Here is a 19,570-nt window from a genome sequence, read left to right on the forward strand (position 1 = left end):
AATTTGCAGTGCAAGATTCTCTTACAGTTGATGAGGCTGTCGTTGGCATCGACTTAGAGAGCGATTCTGCAAAGTGTTCGCTCTTCTTCTTGCTTACATTTAACTCAGGAAAAGGAAAGCACTGAACCGTAACGCACAGGCGCGGAAAAAGTAAACAGAGAACGCAGCCAAACTGAAAACTGCATTCAATGTCAATTAGCTTTCAATTTCATTGAACTGAGTACAATACCACGGTGGCAGGTGGCAATTAAATGAATGATTGGTTGCTCGGGAAGAGCAACCTGGGCCGCACAAGGCTCACCACTGGGAGCAGCTGCCATCGCAGGGCAGTGGCGCATCGTTTAAAAGACCACAGACCCCAAGAGTTTTTTTCGTGTTTTCGTTTTGCGTGTTTTCGTGCCTTGATTGCTTTCTTTCTTTCTTTTCATCGTTCTTCCTTTCCTTTTCGTTCTTCCTTCCTTTTTCGTTCTTTCTCTTCTTTCTTTTCTTCAATTTCTTTGTTCCTTTTTTGTGCTGTTTTCTGCTACATTTCTTTTTCACTCCTTCTTTCTTACTTTCATTCTTCCCTGCGTTCTTCTTTTTTTTCTTCTCTCTTTGGCTTCTTACTAATTTCCTCATTCTTCCTTGCTTTCTTTAATTCTTCCTTCCTGTATTCCTTTCTTTCATTCTTTCTTTCTTCCTTTGTTTTATTTCTTTCTCTCTTTTTCCTTTCTTTCTCTCTTCCTTGTTTGCTTCCTCATTTATTTCCTTCTTTTTTCGTTTATTACTTTCTCTGTTCCTTTCTTCTTTCCGTCCTTCCTCCTATCCTTCCTTCCTTCCTTCCTTCCTTCCTTCCTTCCTTCCTTCCTTCCTTCCTTCCTTCCTTCCTTCCTTCCTTCCTTCCTTCCTTCCTTCCTTCCTTCCTTCCTTCCTTCATCTCTTTCTTTCTTTCTAGCTTCTTTTTCTTATTTTATTCTCTCCTTTCTCCTTCCTTCTTTCCTTTCTTTTTTTCTTTCGCTCTTCCTTTCTTTCTTCATCTCGTCCTCTGGAACACGTCTTGCCTGCCTGCCTCTTCCCTGCCTACCATGCCCTCTTTGGTGAAGCTCAAAAACACATTTTCGACTTGTTATCCTCTGTCACCTCCACTAGAAATAGCAATCACGAGAGAAACGTACCTTACATTCAAAAACGCCCTATACTTCTCTTGCTGCTGACGGCTGAGAACGCGACAAGAGGAGGCCATCCACTATATCTAGCTCTGGGAGTAAGCGTTATTATTAACACATCTCTTCATTTCAAGCCGCTTGACGCTGTGTTTATTTTCTCTGTCAAAATATCTTTGGAGATATATTCTGGAACGAAGTAGGAACTGATAATAAAACCAGGACCTAGAAAGGTACGGGCGTTCTGACTGATGGGCCACACTTAGGATCATTTATAACTACGTTATCAGCTACCCGTGTCGTAAGCTCTTCGCGCCGGTTCATTTTATGCTCGAAGTGAATAAGCCGCAACGAAAAGCGAAATTCACTCAACCTCGTACCATATCAAAACTTGAGGCTGATTGGTTTTTGAAACGGGGAAACAGAGAAGAGATATGGAAGAGCACCTAGGGCAAGGAAATAATTCTACACGAATATTTGGGATTCATCGACTTCACGGCGGATAACGCGTTTCACTAACTCAAAAGTGTTAAGTGCATGGAGGTCTGCACTTTGCATCTTGCCGTTCTTGCAACGACGGATATTTTTAATATGGTAACTCGTGTAGGGATAGGAATTTATGGAAGAATATTTGAACAAATTTGAAATCACAAGCGCAAGCTTAAATTCAGAAATGAAGGAGATTCGGGACTACAGACATCTCTCTGGGACTGTATGGGTTGCAGAAAACTTGTCTCCAACAAATTAAAAATAAAATCTAGAACGCGCACTACAAGCACTGGTGATGCTCGCAACTGGTATTTCTTTCTGAAACGAGTGGTACGAAACTATTGCAAAATGTCTCCGTATATTTTTAAGTTTGTGATTAACATATTTGTTGTCATACTCAATGAAAGAATCGCTGTATTAGAATTCTGCCAGAAAAAGCAGCCTGTGGGAACAGAGGGGTAAAAACAAGCTTACTTTCGCTCCATATACACGTTCTATCTTTCACAGCTGAATGGAATTCGCAGCCCAGAACACTTCCATACAGAATTCAGCGTAGGGTAGAGCTACCGCTATCATTTCTGTGTTTCGCGACGATCCCGAAAGTACGCACTTTTTATATGAATACTCAATACTTTACCCAAAGAACAGTACATTGTTTCGTTGTTGTGTTGCGGTCGTCACACAACAACACGGTCCTAACAGGTAATAGTTGAGATAAATCTAATTCGAAACTAATCCGAAAAGATAAAATCCATGCAAAAAAAAAGGAAAAGAAAGCTGGACTACTCAGGAAGAAAGCTGTGGAGAAATAATAGAATTCCTCTAAGGCATCAGAAATCGGAGCCTACGTGAAGTGGAGCACTATACTTTTCACCGCTAGCCTGTGAATCTCTAAGTGGTCGTTTTTTCGCGCCAAATTTTGATGTGAGCGCCGGTGAAATGCCACGCATTCGCCGCTGGGCCACCCATGGTGTCCTTGGCCTCTTATAGAACGCGGCTATGGTCGGAGGCGCAGGAGAACGTCCGTTGTGAATGCCTGCCTTTTTGATCAAAGTGTCAGAGCACAAAACTAAGACGGAATGAAAAGGCTGAACATATTTTTACAGCAAGATTGCTTTGTCAAACAAGTTTGCTTGTTTGAATGAACAGTTCTACAGGCGCGCTTCTACAGACAAATGAAACAGAAAGCTAAGCAGATCGGAGATTCTTCCTTGTTCACATTGGTTGAAAGAGGTCGGAGCAGAATGAACTGAACGTAATGAAGCACTGCTGCTAAACCATTCTTGCACAAAACAACGCAGATCAGTCCTACGCGGAATCTCAGGAGTCGTTGCTTTTTTTGGTTGAGTGCGAGGTCACGGTATCGATGTAAGCGGAGGTTGCATCACGACAGGGAGGAACATATTCACTTAAGAAGTTTATTTCAAAGTGAGCTAAATCGGGAAAATGTAATCAGGCGAAATTGTACTGTAAACGCAAGCAGATTCACAAACCTTTATTTTGGAAAACCGCGACAACTAAAGTTGCTGCGAAGCGCCCAGAAAACTTACGAGCAAATCCTGTTTCTGAGCTCAAATAAGCCGGATCCTGCTGACGTACAGAAGAAAATGGGAAAATCCACTTGTGAGAGCTTTTTTTTTGTGAGCATCAGCCTCACACATTTCTCTGTTTTGAGCGTGGTTTCATTTATTCCTTCTTCAGCGCTATTTTACGGTCGACCGCACAGGATGTCAAGAGTTCAGCAGGAAGTTTGTACCCAGGACATGACGATAACTCAGGAATCATTAGCCCCGCCGACAAATGTAGAAGCACTGGTGCGCCTCTTATAGATTTAGCTTTAAATTGTTTAGTTTGCCATGGTGATATTGGCTTCCTAAATTCATTATTACCATTGACATGGCAAACGCAGATAGCAAACGACCGGACTAATGATTGCCCTTTTACTAGCGGTTGTTACAGCGAGGTAGAATAAATTAAAAATTGCATGCATTGCAGATAATTTATTCTGCGCCAGAGGGGCACAGAAGATGAAAAGGCTGTCATATCAGTGCGTGTCAACAAATTCTAGTCACAACTGCTTGTGTTGCTGCAGCGCAGCAGTGTCCCTAATGGCACAAAATTATTTTAATTGTTTTTCTGCTTGCTTCAGAGCTGAAATTTGGAACATGTTTTCAAAAACGAAGCTTGAATGGCTGCACCAGAATTAATGTTTGGGGAAGAAAAATCGGTAAAACCCAGCTTTTGACATCAAAAAGAGTCAAATCCAAAGTTTGCATGTTCATACTGGCCAAAATATTTCTACAATTTATAATTATATGGGGGCGTGCAGTTGTTCTAACGGACGTGTCAAGCATATCATGTAACAGCTTGAATAGCGCTGACAATTTTGCTGATAAAAAATTTCCGCTCTTCTCCCTTCCTGTTCAGGCAGAATTGGTTCATTTCGAAACAAAACTCTACATTTCTTCGCTGTGATATTGAAGCCCTTTGAGGAATCGCGTATAGCTGAAATACATCCATTTTTCGCGACTTACGAAAACCTTCTAGACGAGGACAGTACTCAACCATTAACTATTCGCCTTCGTTACACAACGCGACCTTTTCTTCAGACGTAAACTTTTCAGCGAAAGCACTCCGTTCGGGAAAGCGAAAAAAAATTGATAGTTTATACGCGACTGTCAAGAGGCTGCGATTGGAAATACGGACAGGGAATGTACTGTGGGAAGAGTATTCAATCTCTACTTTTCATGAATGCCTTTTTCCTCAACCCCGTTTTCCTGTACAGAGCCTCTGGATTCCTCTCCGGTTGACCAAGCACAAAAACATTCCTTGCATGTGAGCAAGGCGTAAAACACGAAACCGAGAACAGCTTTTACTTCCGAAGTCATGTATTTTTCCTTACTTCGACCCGGCCGCGGCAGTCGAGTTTCGATGAAGGAGAAATGCTAGAGGCCCGTGATGTCGGTGCACGTTAAAGAACCCCAAGTGGTCGACATTTCCGGAGCCTTTCACAACGGCGTCTCTCATAGCCTGAGTTGCTTCGAGACGTTAAACCTCCGTAAACCAAACAAAACCTACCTCGACCACGAATGAAATTCTGGTCTGCCTGTCCCACCACCGGTTGCCTCATACACTGCTTCTTCATACATACACTTCTTCATACATACTTCATACATACACAAGCATACACTGCTTCTTCTGAGCCATTTTAACTGAAAACTGTTCAGGGCGGTAACTTTCGTCTAGCTTCCTTGGCTGTAATAGAGATTCAGTCCGACCAAAACAATCGACGATAAACCGACATTGGGCATAAAAGCGACTGGCACACAACTCTTGTTCTGTCGTTTTTGTCGGGCCTCTGTAGGTTCCTCTCTGATTGTTAATTTGTGCAAGCTACCTTCCAACTTCCCTAGCTTCTACATTGGTGTAATATATACAGCAACCTAAATATACCGAAAGATTGAAAGCTGCCACTCCGGCTGTCGAGGTAGCTCATCTTAATAGTACACCACGCCAACGCACAAAAAACTGCAATCCGACTAGCTACAAAATAGCCCTTTGCTTATTTGAGCAATCAGCTCAGGTTGCCAGCTTTTGGGAGTCCTACGTTGCCCATAATGTTTTTTGTAACATATATGCCGGCAGGTTTGGTCACACAGAGAGAAAGAGAGAGTATGAAAAAATGTGCAGACACGAACGGCCTTTTCATCTCCCAGTTGCGTAGGTGGCTTTTCCGCAGTTGCTGGTACTTGATGCATTCCGGCAAAGCGCGCTGGTGGAAGGCTCAAGCGCGACACGGCAGAAAAGCTTCTACGGCGTGTGCGCACAGAAGAGAGAGGGATGGGTGGTGGAAAATGATGCGCCTAATGACGTCGCGTGCCTACCAGCGCGCTTCCCACGCGTCTTGGGGCAACGATCGCAGGCCACGCTCTTCCTGATTGCTGCCGAGGAATGCCTCTCGACGCACACGCCTCCCGTGCCATCGGGAAGGTAGGGTGAGAGGTTGAATGTCTTTTCGTAGAAGGTAGTGAAAAGGGCTCCGTCGAAAACAGAGATGGATAGGTGCTGATCCTCCACGCACCGGTGACGATGTGCAAGGCTTCACATGCCTTGCCAATTTGAATCTCCCCCCTCCCCCCCTTTCCCCCTTCCATCCATGCCTCCCTCTCTCCCTCACTCTTTTCTGCTTCACACATAAGCACCTTACTAAGCTTTTTTTCCCTACCCTCGCGCGCGCATTTCAAGCTCGAAAGTAAGCTGTGAGTGGAAGCAAGCCTCGCGCTGAAACGGGAAGATCACCTTTCAAGGTTAAAAATTTTCATCCGAGTATATGTTTCCTCGCCGAAATAAGAATATAACAAAAGAGAGATCTTAAACTGCGGAAAGCCTTGTACACATCGTGCTAACGACGTAGACATGACGCAGACCACGCAAAGAGCTGTGTACTAATTGCTGGGTGCTCATTGTTGTACACGCCAGTGAAAGAGGTAAAAAATAAGCGAATATGTGCTTCGAGCGAGTGCAAATAAAAGCGCCAGGGGGTTCTAGAGAACCGCTACAAGTACCGATGTTAAGCTTGCGTCGAAAACTGCGAAACCGCAGTTGGAAAACTTTTGAGTACAGGCGGAGTATCATTAGCCAACCGTCGAGTTGGTCGGTGATGAGGAGCAACGTGCCTGGAAGCACCATTCAGGAAATGACCCTCTGTAATTTATCTACCAAGCGATGCTGCATGTTATAAAATGCCGCATAACTTCATCACGCACCCCAATACATTACACAGCACATTTGCATTTTACGCATCAGCTCTGCAGCCTAAGTATCGTCAGAATTCACTATTGCTCCAGTGAAGCCACGTTTCCGTGGATTGTGCTGAAATGCAGGCTGTTCAGAGGAGCCGTCCAAATTAAGTAGTAAGGTTTCTGATTGCAACTGCAAAATAAGTCCCAAGGTTATTGCAATTCAGGATTGGATTGTTTATGATTTTAGTTTAAATACGTGTTCGGCCGCTTATGTATTTAATTAACATTACACGAAGTGACGTTTTTCTCGGTTCCTGAAGGACTGGAGATACGTAGCCCAAAGCATGGGGAAACAAGGACATATCTCTGCAGATTATTTAATGCATGTTGATGGGAGTGCTCCAACTGCAGAAATTTATTTTTACTATTTCTTGCAAGCCTAACATTTTCCGTGATGATAAAAGCGCCTGGTATTTATAGAGCGTGAACTTTGTAAGGCGCCAGGCTGCAGTAAAAGACGCATATACGGAGGAAAAAAGAATTGTCTCACCAGCAGGGTGCATCAATAAGGACGACAGGCCTTCATTAGCCACACAGGTATTCCAACTCACAGAAAAGCTGAAGAGGTGTTCAATAAAACGACTTGTTCTCTCATCAGAGAGAAGGTACTGCGCAATAGAAAAGTGTAGTGTCATGAGCAGTGCCAAAGTCTACAGCGCTGGTTTCCCTTTTTGATGTAATCCTGTTAGATCCTAACCTCGCACGGCACACACAAACCCCGTCTTCCGGGTAACACGTCGATATTCCAATAGAGCTCCCGGGAGTTAAGACCTTGCACGACACTCGATAAAATTACATTTGCTTTGTGCCGTTTCTGCTTTTTTTTTACTGATGAACGAAACAATAACTTCAATTCTGCCATGTAAAGACTGCGGATCGAAGACCGTCGGCAAGAACCGAAATCTCTCCACTATCTCTACGGGCTACTATGCATGTGAACAAGGCGCTGCTTACTTGCCCATGTTTTTCTTGTCTCGCAGTGTAATAGTTGTTTCTATCTAGCAGTCTTATGGAGATGTCTGCTATAGATCTGAGGGCTCACAAACGTAACGTTAGCTTGCATGATAAGGATTAGAGGAAGTATGTAGGCGTATTTACGTCCTCTTACACGCACAGGGCTAGAAAGGAACTTAGACAATGAGAGACAACACGGAGAGCAACAGCAACTGGTAATAAGCAAGCATCTCAATTCCTCACATGCACTCACTATGCAACTTTATGGGACGGTACAATAGGGAACACCCTTTCGCCATGTTCACTGTATTGTTTTTTCTCCTCTTTCTAGCGTTTTTTTTTTCATACAACGGTCCATAAGTTATGGCAGCTGATTTTCCTTACGTCTTCGCGTAGACGCTTCAAGCAATTCAAGCAATTCCAGTTAACATATATAGAAAGAGCGCATCAGTGCATGCTGCCACACAAGAGTTACTTCCTAGCGCGCACACCCGGCAGAAACTGTCTATCCGCTGCCCATAGAGAACATGAAAGAGAAACAAGCGCATGAAGGGGAAAGATGTGGCTGGACGAGCATGCTTTGGTATAAAGGAACGGAAAGCATATTCTCCTTCACCATGCAGTAATTTTTGTTAGTTTTGTGAGTCATATGTTCCCTTCAAAACAGAACAGCGGATACAAGCCTTGTTTCATCTTGACTTTGTGACCGGCTGCAGCAACAGCGCAAAACATGATTGCTGCACTTATTGGAGGCTCTAGAAACATAAACCGTTGCTTGAAGTGTGTGGCAAGAAGGCGCGTTCGTCACTTTCTCCTCTTGCACATTTACAACGTGCACTGTATGACAAGGGCAGGAAGACGAGATATAAAGAAGGTTCAAGGAAATTATTTGCGTGAATGTAAAAGGCGAGCGAACTGATTAAAACGCACACCACCCCAGTAGGTTCTCAAGAAAACCGGTGTTTAGAGAGTTGTTACGCCTATGCAGGACGTCGAGAAAAAATGATGCAATATAAAGAATGTTTCAGCGTTAGCTGTGATGTGACAACAAAGTGTTCACAAACTTGTTTTTTTTTTTTTACAGCGAAGTTCCTTGATTTCCTCTAATTTTAGTAGTGGTAGTAGTAGCCGGCATGACAGGCAGGTGCGTTGCTGTAGCAATCATTCGCAGGGTGGTTACCATAAAGAGAGAAAGGTTTGAGGCGGATATGAGATGTTTCTGTGGCAGCTTAATTTCTTTTTTGTAAAACAGTTCCATGCGATAATGTTCTGCGTTTTACAGAATCCTTTTACAGCCCCTGTATACATTTGGCGCTGAGAATTGGCTGTAAATTGAGACCGCAATTCTACAGCAGGACGAGTAGGAGAACATTCACAAAAGCGGTGCTTTAAAACTATTGTTTTCTTATGTGAGACAATCCATTGAAAGAAATTTAAATTTAAAGAGCCGTTCGGAGAGCTTGCATTGCTGAGAAAAAAAATTGTTCTTGCTATCTATTACCACCAGAAGAAACTTTAGCAAAACTCTCCTTGCTGTCTCACCTACGCGACCACCTACCTCCACTGGCGGCACTGTATAAACGTTAAAAGTTAAAAACACTTTGTTAAGAGTTTTTATTTCATCTTGGATAATGTGCCTAGAAGTCAACTGCAGCAGAATTTGCCTTTGACTTCGATCTGAGGCAGAAATGCAAGGCAAAACAAAAAATTAATTTGTGGCTTTCGCTTTCGGCTGCAGTTTTACAGCAAATTTCTTTTTCTCTCTGCCTTAACGGCGGGGATAGACGCAGTTCAACGTAACGACCTCCTGCTGGCGGGTACGACTAACAGCAGTTATCAGACACGAGTCTCCGAAAACTACAGTCCCGAGGTAAGCAAAGCTGATGCAGAAAACTTGCGATGCTCTTAAATATAAAGTGGCTACTCTCTAGCATGAATTACGTTCCTAGTTCAATCAATATTAATTTCCAACTGGTCTGTTTGAAATTCAGGCTACATACGACTCAAGCTCTCAAGCGGCTAAAAAAACACACAAACACAAGCCCGCTCCAACTTGGTACAGAGTAAAAAACAGAATTAGATCTTATTTATGAGTGAAAGAAAGTTTTCAAACGCAAAACCAGAATGAAATTGTCACAACAGAAAAAAAAGCTCAAATCGAGGCAAATGAAAGCATTGCCTAGGAGCCGATGTTCACAAGCATTGGAGGAGCTCTTGGACGTCCGATAACTATTGCCATTATGTCAGGCAGGCTAGAAACTGATAATTTCGTACAAAAGTAAACAATGCGTGAATGCTCTGGAATAACCGAGAATTAATGGCCCGATGCGAACGGGACGCGTCAGGAAGGAGCAGCTGAAGGATTTCTGCCCAATCCTTCCGGGAGCTGTTGGTGTTCGGGGCCGTTGAGAAGAGATTTCTAAATTGTAGCCATGGGAATAGTCGGGGCGATCGATCGGCTCCCGGCTGCTGCGTGAAAAACGGGGCACAAAATAAGAAGCCTTGTGTTCAGGAACTGCAAGCCACAACATGCTGTAAAGGCTTTGGCTAACCGGAAGTGCAGCCTTCCTCTTTCATGCATCTCTGTCGACGTAAACATTGGACGCAAATAGTTTCCATCGATATTCCTCGACATGACACGTTGCTGCAGGCGGTGCTGCAGTTTAAAAATGGTTTTACTGAGAATTGATTCTTGATGGAACAGCGCAAAACATAGGGACAAGAGACAAGCGCTGACTTACAACTGGTTTTTATTTCGAAGAAACATTGCTTCTTATACCTTCTTCACCCTCTCAAAAAGCACATGCGTCGCAACCATATCGTTCAAGCGTCCACAAAAAAGCATAAGGCAAATAATCACAGATATTTATAATCACATTTTTAACATGTCAAATTCTTTATTAGTCAAAGCTACAGACGGCGTGCTGACACAATCGTCGCGCAGACTCGCTATCGAAGCTGCCTCGATTATTTCCCGGACTAACTGAATGAATAACTGAATGAATGAATGAATGAATGAATGAATGAATGAATGAATGAATGAATGAATGAATGAATGAATGAATGAATGAATGAATGAATGAATGAATGAATGAATGAATGAATGAATGAATGAATGAATGAATGAATGAATGAATGAATGAATGAGAATGAATAACCAACATGCCCAAGCTGCTGTCCTGGCTGAGAATTGATGTCTTTTAGGAAATACCTTTGCCTTATGTATTTATATTCAATATTATGTGCATAGAAAAATGAGTAGTAAAGTTTGCTGGAACCCCTAAATCGCTTGCACTAACATCGTGTCTTTATCTGGCTGTTGGGAAAAAAGCGTACAGAAAAAGCATGATCATTTGTTTTCTTCAAATCCTTTTTATTCACATTGAAACCATAAAAACAGGCCGACGTTTCACATGGCAACAATGATTCTTAAAGAATGCATGTGTGAGTATATCTGGGGAGACTCTGCCCCGTCCACGTTGTCGTGTTCGATCAATTAATTCATCCATTCATTCATTGACCGTGCACTTGATTGTGCAGATACTTCTCGGCAAGCGCTTTGATCGCGATAATGGCAAAGGAAACAGTAGCTGAAACATTTCATCGGAGTGCGATCAATGCACCGCAACGCCACCGTAACATAAAGGTTTTTTTTCTCTGCTTCTTTTTTGCTTCTTCTGGGCAATGACCAGGATTTCCTCTTACCAGGCAGGCATCACTGAAGTCTTGGATCAAATTCCACCGATCAGCTAACCTAGCTTGATCAGCTGGTCGAGCCAGTGCCCATAGCTGGGGTTGCTCAAATCTCCCGCCGTTCCGTGTGTCTTGCTGCATACTCGAGATTTGACTCTTTCTTGAGCTTTTTTGTTGGTATTTTTGTGGGTTCAAGTTCCCGCGCACTTTTGCGTTTGGACTCACTAGTGCATGAATTAAAGTTGAGGAATACGACGATATCCAGAGGCTGGCAGTTTAACGCGTGTGGAGAAAGGCTGATGGAATAGTGTTGTGGCGTGAAGCAGAGGCAAGTGAAACTAACTCGTATATAGCTCAAGTGCTAGAAAGTGCTAGATTTTTTCCTCTCCCCTTCTCAAACGCTTCAGTGCCCTTCAGACAGAAAATCGCTGGTATGCACGTTGTAGTGCTATTTCATTTAAAAACCCACTTATTCTGTTCCCTCATTTGGGCGGTGCTTGCCACTATTCCCTGTGAAGCCTTTGAACTTTGTTTCAATTCAAGCAGCGATCAGAACGTATCCAAGCTTGTCATTTCTTCGCTGATCTGTTTTGAGATGTTTTTTTTTCGTTTATTTTTCTGTCACTGGTGACCTACCTGTGATTACGATGCAATAGCAAAACCACTTGTGCGTGTGTTCCACTTCCACCTTCCTTGGCGAGATATACATCACTAAGATTTAACAGATACCCCTTTTTCTTACTTGTGCAATAAGTGTTTTGTAGCAAAGCATTAGAAACAGTTCAGTTAAGCGAAGTGAATTAATACTCACAGTAAGGTTTAAGATTGTAATTATCGCTTTCAGCAGCCCATAGGGGAAACAGGTTCTTTGTAAAATGAACTAAATTCAATCATGGCGCATATCAGGCTAGATCGGGATATTTGCAAAACAAGATAATTTCCCGCTTAACAAGTGATAATATAAAAGAGGGCTCCCTAGTTTTGTGGATCAGGAGGAGTAGCAGCGAATCTTTGAAACAACCGCCGATGTCAAGTACAGTCAAATACAGTGAAAAATTACGGTAATTACGGAAAAAGTACAGTGATGTCAAGTACAGTCAAGTACAGAAGTCAAGTACAGTGAAAAATTAACGCTACAAGCCAGCTGCACGCGATCCTCGCACTACTCCTGAGCATGGGCTGCCTCTCTTGCACACCCCTAACAACACGATATACAGAGCGAACGAAGAATGCAAACAACTTGCATGCAGGCAGATAGCCAGGCCTCCCATAAGTGGTGCAGGAAGACTGAACATTAGATTTCACCGCAAACTCTGGCATTTAGAAGAATCTGTGGGCTAATGGTCGGGGTAAACACTACGAAGATAAAAGGATAGGACTTTTGCATGAATGCTTTCCTGAAGCATTTGGAGTCATGGTCGTTGCAGGGTGGGAAGGAAAGAACTTACACGCATGCCTCGATTACAAATAATTCTTTGAGCGTAAATACAAAAACAGAGAAGATATATATCTAGGTGTCCCCGTTCTTAACTTCGCAAGGCTGCTGAGCGGAAGGGCTGCCACCGCGCCTGCTTGTTACGGAACACGGTAAATTACAGACCACAAGAAAAGCAGATACTACAGCGTTGTCGCACGACACAAAGCCGACTCTCTTGTTTATGGGCAACATTTACTACCTCGCGAACGACGTAGCCTGAGAGGAAGAAGCCGGATTCGCCTCACTCTCTCTCTTCTCAGTCGCCGACATAAGGCTTCGATTGCCGTGCAAACACTCCCCACCTCCTTTAGCTCGTGCTTCTCCCGTGTCACCTCCGAGAAATAAAGAGGGTCCTTAATGGTCTGCTAAAGAGAAACATATAGCGATGCGTTCGGTTGATCGTGCTTGTGCGCTTTTTTACTTCAGCACACGAACAGGGAAGAGCAGAGACTGTGTTCATCGCTGCTGCTTCGGGTTTGTTGGGAAACGTGTAAGCTTGCCCTGACACTTTCTCCCTCGTCGCAGGTTGGCCATAGACGACGCCGAGCGCGCGCCCTATGTCAAGATCAATCACACACGCTCCCTCGAGGCTCACGAACTCTGCTCTCCTTGGACACATTAGTAGCGTGCTCGGAAGGATCGGCGTGCACCAGCATTAAGAACTTTGCTGATAAGGCCTTTAATTTTGATGAGATATTGCCATTAGGCTTACAGATGCAGCATAATTGCCTCCAACATTGAGAACCGCCTCCACCTTGGTACTCAGCTCCCAGTTTTTACTGTCAGGACAAATATGGCCTGAGATGGGAGTGAATATTTTGGTGAATTGCTTCTTTAAACTTTGTTTGATTTCTGTGGTGTTCGGGGCGTGCCATGCCCTAACCAAATTTCACATGGGTTCACATTCAAACTGAGTACTGCCATTCTGCGGTTCAACTCACCTTACTATTTGCTGGAGACATGGCCGTGAAAAATTGTGCTCTTCCAATGACCTGATTTCTCAGATATATAATAAGATATATATTTTTGTAGAAACTAGGTGCACGTCCGCACGCTTGTACATTCTAATGATGATTAAATAATTTGAAGCAAATTTTTCCAGGCCGTGTTACGAACCTGTCAAGAAAAAAGTAGTCATTGATTGACATCCTTATTTACTTGCTACGTCGTAGACTGAGAGAGACAGTGGCAGTTACAATGATTTTGGCTTCCATTTATGCAAGCAATATAACCAAGTATGGCAGACATCTTTCTATACTGACTTCAGAACTACGTTTTATATTTCAAACTAGTTATGTAAATGCAATCAATCCCGTCGAGAAGTAATCTTCGTGGTGCTAAATAATTAGAGCGAAAATGCCCTAGCTTCTTATGTCGCATGTTCACATAGCCCTGTTGTGTGCGATAAAGCTATTAGGTTTTTTTTTAGATGCCCTTTACACATTACAGTAACAGTTAAACTGCATCCTCCATTTTCACACGTAAATGTATATATAACAACTGTTTTAAAAAAATAGTGCAAGTGCACGTAGGAGAACTCACAGCTTTATTGCTCTGCACAACTTCTCAGCACTCAAGCCTAAACGAGCGAAATATTCTGCTGGAATTCGTGAAGAAGTGCCAAAGGAACGAGTGATAGCATATCAATAAAAGTGAGAGCTGTGAAAAACAACTTTCTTATTGGGGTTTAACGTCCCAAGGCGACTTAGACTATGAGTGACACCGTAGTGAAGGGCTCCGGGAATTTCGAACACTCATTTATCGCCTTGTTTGCTGTTGCTTTTCGTGCGAGAAATGTGGCATTGCAGCCTATGGAAGAGTTGTTTCCTCATCAGTCCCCGTCGTGTTAATACTAGGATGGGGTAGTCTATCGTAGCAAACCCACGGAAATCGCTGTTCGCCGACACACTTAGAAGCTCAATTAGCAGGCATCCGCATGGAGGTGACTCCAGTTAATCACTATATCCCAACTCCTGCGGCTGCCAATGGAAGCTAGTCAACGCAATATTCAAAAACCATCAGAGAAGCACTGGAACGAGCCTTTCTCAAGTTAAAACCTGGAAGAGCAGTGACTCCTGGTGAAACGGACGATAGCTGCTGAAGAGAGGGTGACTAGCGGCTCCACCCATAAGCCAGAGAAGGCTTCGTCCGATTCAATAAACGTTTCTTACTCAATCATTCGCTTATTGTTGTAGCCATGAACGCAGCAGTCTACAAAATATCTGTCAAAATCATCTTCAAACGCCTCTCCTGTGCAGTATATGCAGTATATGTTCTAACAGTATGGTAAATGTAATTTGTTCGGTGTCAGTCAAATCTTTGTGTCTAGTGAAGACGTCCTAAGTATGTACGAAATGGTATGTAGAACATTACCTTTGCAGAGCGAGCGCTTCCTTGAGCTTATAAATTTCGGCAATGGCCTTGCAAACGTTCCTGATTTTCGGGCGCACAGGACAGTTATCTTCCATGGCATTCGCCTGCTTGTCCCTTCTCCTTCATGTTCCTGCAACGCCATTTTTAGCCTGTTTGAAAGTGAATACCAGACAACTGCGCTTTCTCCACCCTCTCCCCCGTTCCCCTCATCATTAAATCTCATCCTCTTTAAGTTCGCCCGAAATGACCCGAGTTACTCATCCTTTTTGTCGCCATGCATCTGCGATTCTGCGACATTTAATGTACCACGAGGGCAAGCCCTGAAAGCAATATGCGCAGAGCAGTTGAGGCCCACGAAAAAAAATTATAGCTTTGAATATTGTTCCATCATCTTTGAATCAAAAGTTGGAAATAAAAGGTACTCTTACGGCACTGTTATCACTGTTAAAGATGCAGTTGTGAACGCACTATGTAGAGGAATATTGAGGCCTTGCACGAAGCAAGACCCATGCTGAAATTGGTTAACGGTGCTACACACTCAGGGCACCTCACACGAAGCCCGCGCAGTACAATCAGCATGTCTTGCCCAGCAGCGGGATTCATCATATTCAATAATCGCTGGCGTCGCTGACACGACAAAAAGGGGAGAGGGCAACGGTAATGGGAGCGACGCGGGTGCATATAAGTCGGCTGAATAATTGTAGTACGGCCGTCGCCAGAAGGCTGCGTGCGGGAAGTGACCCGCGTTACTGAGGTCTGTAATGGGGTTTATCGCTCTGCCGCGGTTTTCCGGTGTGGTGAATCATGGTGGCGTGCAATACAATGCAGTGCAAATACATAACCAAATTAGGTATCACAGCGAATTTTTTAATCTCCTTGCTTGCTTTTCCCTCGCCTCTCCTCAATCCTGTTGCGTGTGGCTGGCGGCACCCCAGCGGGATTACGAACTCCCTTTGGAGCAACACGGTGTGGACATACTGGGCGCATAACATCGCACGAAAAATAAAGCTGCCCTTCCTCTTCCTCTCTGTCTCAACTCTTTAGGTGACAATTATCTGAAACGCCTACTGCCCGCGAGTCTTTCTCTGTCTTGGCGACCGCTGTTAGACTACTGCTTGACGACTACTGTCTGAAGCGGTGTCAGTAGAAGGCCAACGAACTCTGAAACGCAGTCCTTTTGTGAGGTGGTAGACTGGTTGCAAATCCGTACCTGAACTCTGTTTACATCCACAGCCTGGCTTTTCTAAACAAGCCCGAGCTTCAGACTAAGCAATTACGGCAGAAGTATTTGCCAAAGGATTTTCGCAGCACAAGCAAGACGGGGACTAAGATATTGAACACCACTACAGCACGAACGCTGTCGTACTTGCTCACTACCTTAGTCACCGTCTTGCTCGTGCTGCGATATTCTATTATATATCTACATCAAGTGGCCGAAATATCCGTACTTTTTCACAGATCTGGTAGAGAAAGGATAATTGTGTGAAGCTGTCCAGTTAAGGGCAGACTTGATATACCAGACTTGATATACTCAGCGTTGTGCTGTGAACTGATGCATGAATTCACTGGGCCGCTCGTCAAACAGTTTCGTTGCGCTATCTACTTAGTATCATGCATAGCTATGTTCACTTTATCACTGCTATTCAACTTCGCACTCATTTTATTGAGTGCCGCATATATCGCCTTTGGTAAATTCATGCTGTATCGTTATATCTTGAACGAATATAGGCTGTTTTGTACTATGGTACGAATGCGATGTCGTGAAAGATGGCCATCTAATTTTCAGTTCGCGTTAATTGGTCGCCATGCTTTGCAAACGAAGACACCTAAATCCATCCCAGCACATTGCGAAAAGGATACTGAATTTCGATGGCATTCTCTGCATATATTCTGAAGCCCGAGAAGTTGGAAAATTTTCTTGACACGTCAACAACTAATTTGAGAAATTGAATCTTGTCCTTTAAAATAAGTAACGATCAAGAACTGCGCAAAAGTTTTCAAAAGAGATACTGTAAGGCTTCCGCTGCATTGGTAGTCTATAAGAACGCGGAAAGTAAACAGATGGGTGAAAGGAAGAGTGCTTGTTCGTAGCAGGAGCATTCGATTCTGCCAACATCCTGACGTTGTTGGCAGCTCGGAGGACACGCAACGGCAGGCTTCGCCGAGACAGGATTGAGCATGTGGTGCGAGATTGCGCGTGTGTGTGAGGGGGGAGCTGGTGGGGGAGGAGGGACGCCAGGTGCAGAAGTAGTAGAAACCTCTGGTGGAGATCCAATTTCCGGTTGGCACTGCGCGTGGCGAGTGCTGTTTATATTTGCCTGCTAGACATTTCCTGCCTCGAGACGCTGCAGAAACTACAGTGTCGGTGGTGTACACAATGAAATGTACAGAGAAAGAGAGAGTGTGTAAAGATAGCTGCAAATAGGCACGTATTTGCTTTTTATGCAGGCGGAACTAGTAAGGCGTGAGTGTAGAGTCCTAAAGATTCTGCTTGTACAAAGCGCTTAAACGGAATTCACCGACGTGCTCTAAAGAAGTTTGCCGTTGGCTTACCTCCTCGACAGGGCTTTTTCAGGCATGATAAGCAAGCCAAGATCGAAAGGAAATGACATGTAAAGTAGTATGCTGTTTCAAGCTCTAGGCCTCTCCTAAATAATTTTAAAGTATTAAAGTATGCATCTCTTCCGCGCTCTAGATAAGTGGGTGGGCACTGCGTACTTGATTATGTGATCACTGCGCCTAAGGAGACACTGAGAAGAAATTTAAGCTTGGTAGTATCAATAGAATACGAGCTCTTGATCACAAAAAGACTACCCTTACGAAAAAATAAGTTCTTGTAAGGTTGGGAAATGGCAAGAACCCAAAAACCCGTAAAGCCGCCTCAGCTCAGTCTAGCAAGTGAAAGCGCGATGACGAAAAACCAGAAAAAAAAACCATGGACTTCCAAATCTGAGAGCCGTGCTTCAACGTCACTCATTTGTATTTTTAAAGTAAGTTTCGTTTTAAAACCGCTAGCAGACAGTAATTGCAAAACGAATAGGAAAAAAGAGAATCTGGACGTTTAATGCCAAAAAAAACCTATTCGTAGTGGCGCCAGAGGCGGTCAGCTGCGTTTTGGAATGTTGTGGTGCTTCACGATGATGCTCTTTGCGTGCCCGCTTGATTTATTTTTTGACGCGCCTCGATTCGCAAGTGGGGAGCAGCCAAGAGGCTCCAAGCGCCCCTCTAAGTGCTCCTCGGACCAAGTTCATGCCTCTTCAGGCAGCTGCACGTTAGCGAAGGCACCTCTCGGCGTATTCCTTCGTCAGCGTACCAAGATGTTGGGCTGCACAGCCAGTGCTACGAATATTGTATTTTAGAGTCCTAGGTCGTCGAAACATAAGGCTAGCCCATAATTTAACATCTGTCAAATGACCATAAAAGAGAGGTATCGAACAATGGAACAGCCACCCAGCCACTAAAGTATCCACTGAGAATTGTTCTTCAGACAAATCAGAACCACAAACAAACACTTACATTCTTAGTAATGCGCATGATCAGACGTTTGCCGCCTCCACTTCGTGCTTTTAGATTTGCTTGCGGTGCGAATGCGTAATTTGTTCTAAGGATCCTATCCTGACCATTAGTTGGTGGACGTTTACGCGCGTTTGCTTTTCTGTCGTGAGCGGCGTGGCGCGAGCTCGAGCATCGATACGCCGTTGATAGGTTTTATACATGGTATAAGTGGTCTCATCCGGAGCAGTGATGCTAGCGCAGCTCAGATGCCACGGCAATTCTCCGGGCCTGTCTGCCACGTCAACGCGCAGGTTGTTTCTTTGTTTGCTGGACGACAGCACCGTTTATATGCGCCGCTCCGTCACTTCTGCAGTGGCGTGTCCCTGTCTGCTCCAGTGCGCACTGTCTTCGCCACTGAGTCGCTCCCCACTCAGGCGCCTATCCTCGCCACACATGCACTGCTTGATACGACCGCTCATCCTGTCTCTTTTTCTGAATTTTTTCCAACTGGTTTTTTTTTTAAGTTCCCCTAACACATCTTCGACTTCATGCGGCGCACGCATTACGCTCCTAGGGCTGTGACTCCGTCCGGCGTTCGAGGACCTGTAGAAGTCATCGAACAGGCTTCTGCTTCCCTACTGCAATGATGAAGGGCACTAATAACTTCAGTACACATATTTCACTTTCAACTACGAGTTCTACAGGCACATCGTTGGCACGGCTATGGGTGCGTCGGTATCCGTAACCTGTGCCAACGTCACTCTCGAATATATTGAAAATTCGTCCCTGCAATCGTTCCATGCTAGTCCGAAGCTCTTCTTGCGGTATTTCTGTGTAGTTCCGCGCAAGGACGCCAAACCGTTTCTGGACCATCTAAATTATTTTCAGCCGAAAGTTCAATTCACAACGGAAGAAGTCTCCAAAAGGATTGCTTTCCTTGACGTCCTTGTTCTCCGCACTCCCGATGGTCTTGCCACTACTGTTTTCTGGAAACCCACACACACTAGGAAGTACTTCGATTTTCAACCCGCCCACCCCATTGGCCACAAACTTTCCGTCGCGTCCGCTCTGTATAACCGGACTGCTCGTCTATGCTCCAGCCCCGGTCTGCGCTGTTCCGGGCAGAAAAAATGGCTGAGGCTTAG

Source organism: Amblyomma mixtum, chromosome 1, assembly GCF_055824585.1.
Source record: "Amblyomma mixtum isolate Tamu chromosome 1, ASM5582458v1, whole genome shotgun sequence".
Classification (NCBI taxonomy): Eukaryota; Metazoa; Arthropoda; class Arachnida; order Ixodida; family Ixodidae; genus Amblyomma; species Amblyomma mixtum.